Raw genomic sequence first — 6,861 nt, forward strand, 5'->3', positions numbered from 1 at the left:
AAAGACAGAAGTACAGAACTAACAGCACTTGACATCCAGAAATAACAGTTAGGATCTGCTAATGGTTACACTGTCTTTTGCTTCTCCTCTTCAGCAGTCTGAGTAGTATGTAATCACCATTTTGGTTTCTATTAAACCACATGTAACAGAAATTATAGTTATGGGCAGTGTTAAGTTCAACTGATAGGCTGCCTAATAGCCCCTACAAAAATTATTTCATGTGATCAGAGTGTGATGTTGAATGGTGACATATTATAATGTTAATTTCATAGAATCATAGTACCTGTTATGTATTGTTATTGACCGTTAATGTGTTTAGGTTTAAATATGTCTCCAACCATTCTGGAGGGAAACTGAAGTTCATATTTGAGCAGGTAAACCAGCTTTAAATCTGATTGGTTGCTGCCTAGTGGCGGCATGTATAAATATCTGTCAGTCTGTCATTGAGTTCAGTTCTATTATTCTTGCAATAAAGCATGTTGCATTAAATTGGTCTGGTCCATGCCTCCAAGAACTCGCTATTTAACAGTGGCGATGAAGGTGGGATCCTGCTGAAGGAGTGATGCCTTTTAGATTTGAAATCACAGGGTTTTAAACCAGGCATCAGAGCCCTAGCGGGACCATGTCCCAACCCTGCCTGCCAGCAAGCCGAACTGGAGACACATTGTCCTGAGGGATCCATCCCCAGATTTTAGCCAGTTCACTCCTTCATTGCAAGGAAGGCAGGTCCAAGACCTCACCACTAATCCACCATGGCAAAGGTGGGCAGACTCAATGAGTTCGATGTCTCCCACCCAGAACACTGGAGCTCCTACATCTCCAAGGTGGACACCTACTTGCGGGCCAACCAGGTCGGAGAGGATGGGTTAAAAACGACGACCCTGCTCTGCGTGTGTGGACAGGCCACATACGACATAGCGGAAAATTTGGTGGTGCCAGCCAGCATCGAATCAGTAATGTATGCTGATTTTTAAAAAAAATGAAAGAACATTTTGAACCCAAGCTTTCCATAATCGCTTGGTGTCATGCCTTCAAACTGAGAGAGCAAAAGGAAGGGGAATTGATAGTTGAATTCATGGCCGCACTCTGGCAAGTGTCACGCCATTGTAATTTTCCTGACCTGGAAGATCGCCTCAGGGACAGGCTCGTATGTGGACTGATGAATAGAGAGTTGTAACAGCGCCTATTTGCAATGGAAAAGCTGTCCTTCCAAGATGCCTTGAAGGAGATCATTGCAGACGCCGCTGCCGGTGGAGCGATGAAGGCTCTACAGCCTCAAAAGACACCCCCAGCCAGGTAACTGTGTACCAAGAGTCCATTGAGCTGGAAGACGCAGTAGAGGACAATGAGATCAACCAGTTACAGAGGGAAACTGTTAGACGACATCATCCTACAGCACAAGTTACTAGTCCTCATAGTTGTGCAAGCTGTGGGGGCCAAAACAAAAGGGCTGAGTGCAGGTTTCGCACAGCAGTGTGCCGTGCCTGTGGGAAGCATGGCCACATCACCAGAATCTGTAGAAATCACCAGAGAGATGCTCAGACTGCAGATGCCCAGCAGAAAGGTAAATGGGCCCCGGGGCAGAATAGGGTCAAATACTGTTCTGGGAGGAGAAGCATCCTGCGAACAGGAGCCCAACGCCCTCTTAAAGAGAAGCTGAGTTTTCGAGTCAAAATACAAGGGGTCCCTTGCTCCATGGAACTCGACACAGGGTCAGCTCTGTCTATTATTTTGCATAAGACTTTTAGTCATATCTGCAGACAGGGCAAGAAGCGAGTTCAACTCAAACTGTCAAGCCTTGTTCTGACAGATTTTCAAAATTGCTGCATCGCGGTAAAAGGTGAAACCACCGTGAGAGTAAGGTTCAAAGAGTTTGAGGGGCCCCTCAACGTTGTGGTCGTAGAAGGACAACATACAAGTCTAATAGGATTAGACTGGTTCGAGGCCCTGGGCATTCGAGTAACTGGCATAAATCGCACCCAGACGGCTGACCTGGGAGCAGTATGCCAAGAGTACGCCGATGTGTTCAGTCCTAACTTAGGACAATATAAAGGGGCACCCATATCCCTTTATCTTGATCCAGCTGTCACGCCAATCAGGATTAAACTGCGCAGAGTGTCGTTTGCGCTTAAACCAAAAATTGATTCAGAATTGGACAAATTAGTGCAACAGAGAGTGCTCCAACCAGTGGACAGTAGCCTATGGGAGACTCCCATAGTGACCCTAGTGAAGTCAAATGGGGACGTCCATATTTGTGCAGACTATAAGTGCACAATCAACAAGGCACTACAGCAACACGCTTACCCAGTGCCAGTGGTTAGTCACATCCTCGCATCACTTCAAGGAGATTGTTTGTTCTCCAAACCCAACCTCGCACAAGCTTACCAACAGTTGCCAGTTGATGACGCCACAGCTGAGGCACAGACAATCATCACTCACAAAGGGGCATTCAGAGTTCATTGTCTGCAGTTTGGGGTAAGTGTTGCCCTGGGATTGTCCCAAAGCGTGATGGAACGGACACTTAAAAATATACCAGGCATCTGCCCCTACTTTGATGATGTCCTGATTACTGGTGAATCTGCGGCAGATCACCTCAAAACAGTACTTCAATGATTTCGTGAAACGGGGTTGAAGTTAAAGAAAGAAAAGTGTCAGATTGGAGTGGACTCTACTGAGTTCTTGGGATTTCAAATAGATTCCGCTGGAATCCACCCATCAGAAGCTAAGCTAAAAGCGATCCAACAAGCCCCAAGACCTAAGTCCAAAGGGGAATTACAGGCATTCCTGGGACTATAAAATTTTTATCACTCATTTCTGCCACACAAAGTGGCATTGGCCAAGCCACTCCATCATCTTTTAGATAAAAAAGCACCCTGGATTTGGACAAGCACCCACGACAAAGCATTCAGAGCAGTCAAATCACTGCTATCGTCTAACTCCATGTTAACACATTTTAATGAGAAATTGCCCATGATTTTAGCTTGTGATGCATCACTGTATGGCATCGGAGCAGTTCTAAGCCATAAAATGGCAGATGGCCATGAAGCTCCTATAGCTTATTACTCTAGAATATTATCTGCTGCAGAGAGAAATTATGTGCAGATAGATAAGGAAGCCTTCGCTATTGTAGCAGGAATCAAGAAATTCCATGACTTCTTATACGGGCGACCATTCACCATTTTCACTGATTACAAGCTGTTGCTTGGCCTCTTTACAGCAGACAAGCAGACTCCGCAGATTCTATTGCCTAGGATGCTGCGATGGTCAATTTTTATGGCTGCCTATTCATACAGGCTAGTCCACAAACCTGGCAAGGAAATGGGCCATGCTGATGCACTCAGCCGACTGCCTCTGCCTCAAACAGATCCTGACCCAGCCCCAGCAGCTTGCATCCTGGCAATCCAGGATCTTCCTGAAACGCCCCTACATGTGGGAGATGTAGCCGCCGAAACTGTCACTCAGTCGCATTTTGAACTGGGTGTTGAGGGGGTGGCCAGAAAACAGGCCAAGTCCTGAGTTCCAGAGTTATACCAATAAAAAAGATGAGCTGTCAGCCCACAAAGATTGCATATTGTGGGGAAGCAGGGTGATTGTCCCGCCCACATTGCGAGCCAGGGTATTAGAATCTCTGCATGAGGGACATCCTGGCATCATCAGAATGAAGGCACTTGCATGAAGCTACTTGTGGTGGCCAGGTTTGGATAACACCATTGAGGCTCAAGTCAGGAGCTGCAGGGTTTGCCAAGAAATCCAGCCAGAAATGCCTCAAGCTCCAGTGCACTGCTGGGAGACCACACAGACTCCATGGTCTCGCGTGCATATCAACTTTGCAGGTCCATTTCAGAGACAGGTATTCCTCATTGTCGTGGACAGTTATTCAAAATGGCTAGAGGTAGTACCTGTCCAATCTATGACCACTGCCAGGACCATCTAGGAACTGCGCAGGCTTTTTGCTACACACGGTCGGCCGGATGTCATCATGTCAGACAATGGGGCACAATTCATGGTAGCAGAGTTCCAGTCCTTCCTTAAAGCCAACATGATCAGGAACACCACTTCAGCCCCATTTCACCCAGCTTCCAACGGCCAAGCTGAACAGATGGTGAGATCCACTAAAGAGTCTCTTAAAAGACTAAGGAACGGAGACTGGAATCATCACCTGGCAGATTTGCTTTTATGCCAGCACACAACCCCGAGTATTGCTACAGGTCGCAGCCCAGCCAAGCTGAGATGGGGTCGTCAACTAACAACAAAGTTGGACCGTCTCCATCCTGACAGAGCAGCTGCAGAAACGTCACAACCCAAGCCTTCGAGGAATTTACATTTGGGTGAGCCTGTTTGGGCAAGAAATTATGGGCAGGGGGTACCTTGGGTGGTTGCTATTGTGACAAAGTTGTCAGGGCCACTATCCTATAAGGTGGCCCTGGACGACGGTCCTGTGGTTCGATGCCACATTGACCAATTGCAGCAGCGGCTGGCAAGTCAAAGTCTTGGTGCAGAGGACGAGAGAACTATAGACTTGCATAGGGAAGTGGACATTCCTGAATCGGTCAGACCCTCAGAGACTGTACGAGTAGATCCAGAATCAACGCAGAACAGCGAACCATGTTTGCCGGCAAGTGACGTGAGCGAAAACAGCAGTACAAGTTTACCCGGTTCAGCCGAACACAGCGACAACCATCTACTTGGTGCGGACAGAGTTAGTGGTATGGGTCTACCGGGTATGGCCAAAGAGTAAGTTGATCGGGAGCCCCAAACAGTTTTGCAGTGCTCCAAAAGAACTCATAATCCACCAGCATATTTAAATGATTATGTACACAAAATGTACTGGGGGTTGACATGTCCAGGGGGAAGGGGTGTTATGTATTGTTATTGACCATTAATGTGTTTAGGTTTAAATATGTCTCCAACCGTTCTGAGGGAAACTGAAGTTCATATTTGAGCGGGTAAACCAGCTTTAAATCTGATTGGTCGCCGCCTAGAGGCGGCATGTCAGTCTGTCATTGAGTTCAGTTCTGTTATTCTTGCAATAAAGCATGTTGCATTAAATTGGTCTGGTCCATGCCTCCAAGAACTCACTACTTAACAGTACCACTACTAGCTTTTTAGATACCTGCCAGGCCTACTTAAAATACTCCTTGAAACTCATGCAAAATAGTTGGGTCTTAATGCTACCTGCTTATCATTTTTAAATATTCATGTGTATTAGTAACAAAGCAGATGATTTACACTATGGAAAATGTAGTGAGGCCGATCACTAAATTGTTAGAGAAGACCTCCACAAAATATTAATAGGGGTATGTAAATAGGTATCCAGAATTGCCTCAATCATGCAGGTATTTTAACTATATCTGCAATATTTTTCATGGCGTGACTGATTTATATTTGAGTCAAGGAGTATCATATGGGTAGTCTTAAATATATTACTGTCTGATAATACTTGCAAAGAAAAGACCTGTTAAATTCAATTTGTTGCTTGCTTATACTGAGATTATGGGGTCATTATTGAGCTGCTTTGTTTCCTCATTATAATGATAAGTATGCACAATATTGCTGCTTTTCACAGATGAAATGGGAAAAAAGAAGGAACAAAAGAAGTTTTTATTTTTTTAAAAAAAAGCTCAGTTTAGAAAAATATTTGGGTGGAATATTTTATATTTTATACTAAAATATAAAATTGTTTCCAGGGAGTGTAATGAAAAGGAACAATCCATTAGCTATAAAGCCAAAAATGAAAACCCACTAGTATTAATACGATGGATTTTAATTTATTATTTTTAAAAAAATATATTTCTTTCTCCTAAAGTATTCTAAAGTGTGAGGGTTTGTGTGTGTGTGTGTGTGTGTGTGTGTGCGTGTATTCATGACCATATCATGAATGTGTGTATATTCATGACTGTATAATAATACTTGCTTTATTCCTAATGTTAGAAACAAAAGTGAATTAAAATTTGAAGATATAATGTGTCATAGTCCTCCAGGCATCAAATATCAATTCATTGACAACTGTGAATGTTCATGTCAAAATGTTTAAGTACAGCCTGATGTTCATTTATACACTCTCGCATAACCTAGAAATAAAACTACAGCAAAAGCACCTGCTAACTAGAGATACAGGATGCCTACTCAATGGGAAGCTTTTGATGGCACGATAAAGTAGTTGAGATTTAACATCTGTTTGAGAAGAGCTGAAGAATATTGATCAGCTATTTAAAAGTTTGAATAGCTTATTAGGTATAGGCACCATAATATGTTTCAGGAAAAAAACTGTTTTCCTACCTAAGAGAATCTCTAACTTATGATAAATATCCTGTCCTTTCCTTCCTGCTACAGACTCTGAAAAAGCCCTGATCTGATGCAGGACTTAGAAAGTGTATTATAGTGCGTGTGTGTCTGGGTGGGTGGGGGGTTAAATTCAGAATCAGAAATTTTGTCTATCTTTCCTCCCATCATAATCCTTTATGACATATCTATGACTTTCCTAAAAAAATCCATTATGGAGTACTAGAGTTACATTTGAGGATTCTATGGACTGGATGTTCATTGTTTAAAAAGATTTGTTTTTATTAGACTTTATTGGATAAAATGCTATAGAGCTAAAATGTAAAAAAAATGATAAATACATGCTATGATATGGTTTGAATCACTGCAATACAATATAACTGTCTCATTCTAAGCAACTGTTGTTTTATTCATATTACAATTACATAGAACTTTATCAATAAAAGACTATTTTACTGACAGACAATTGGATTTGTACCTTTCCTCTCCCTCTTCTTCTCCCACAACCATATGGCAGGAAGAACTTTCAGAGTAGGTAGCTGGATTTGTCCTTGATTTACAACCTTTCATTTAATGACT

At 43.1% G+C, this 6,861-nt stretch overlaps 1 pseudogene; it reads left to right on the top strand.

Annotated features, from left to right (window-relative positions):
• The first annotated feature begins 752 nt into the window (after positions 1 to 752).
• On the top strand, positions 753 to 4,738 carry LOC107284037 (annotated as a pseudogene).
• The last annotated feature ends 2,123 nt before the right edge of the window (positions 4,739 to 6,861 follow it).

Source organism: Protobothrops mucrosquamatus, unplaced genomic scaffold (genome assembly GCF_001527695.2).
Source record: "Protobothrops mucrosquamatus isolate PMUCROS unplaced genomic scaffold, P.Mucros_1.0 scaffold63, whole genome shotgun sequence".
NCBI lineage: Eukaryota > Metazoa > Chordata > Lepidosauria > Squamata > Viperidae > Protobothrops > Protobothrops mucrosquamatus.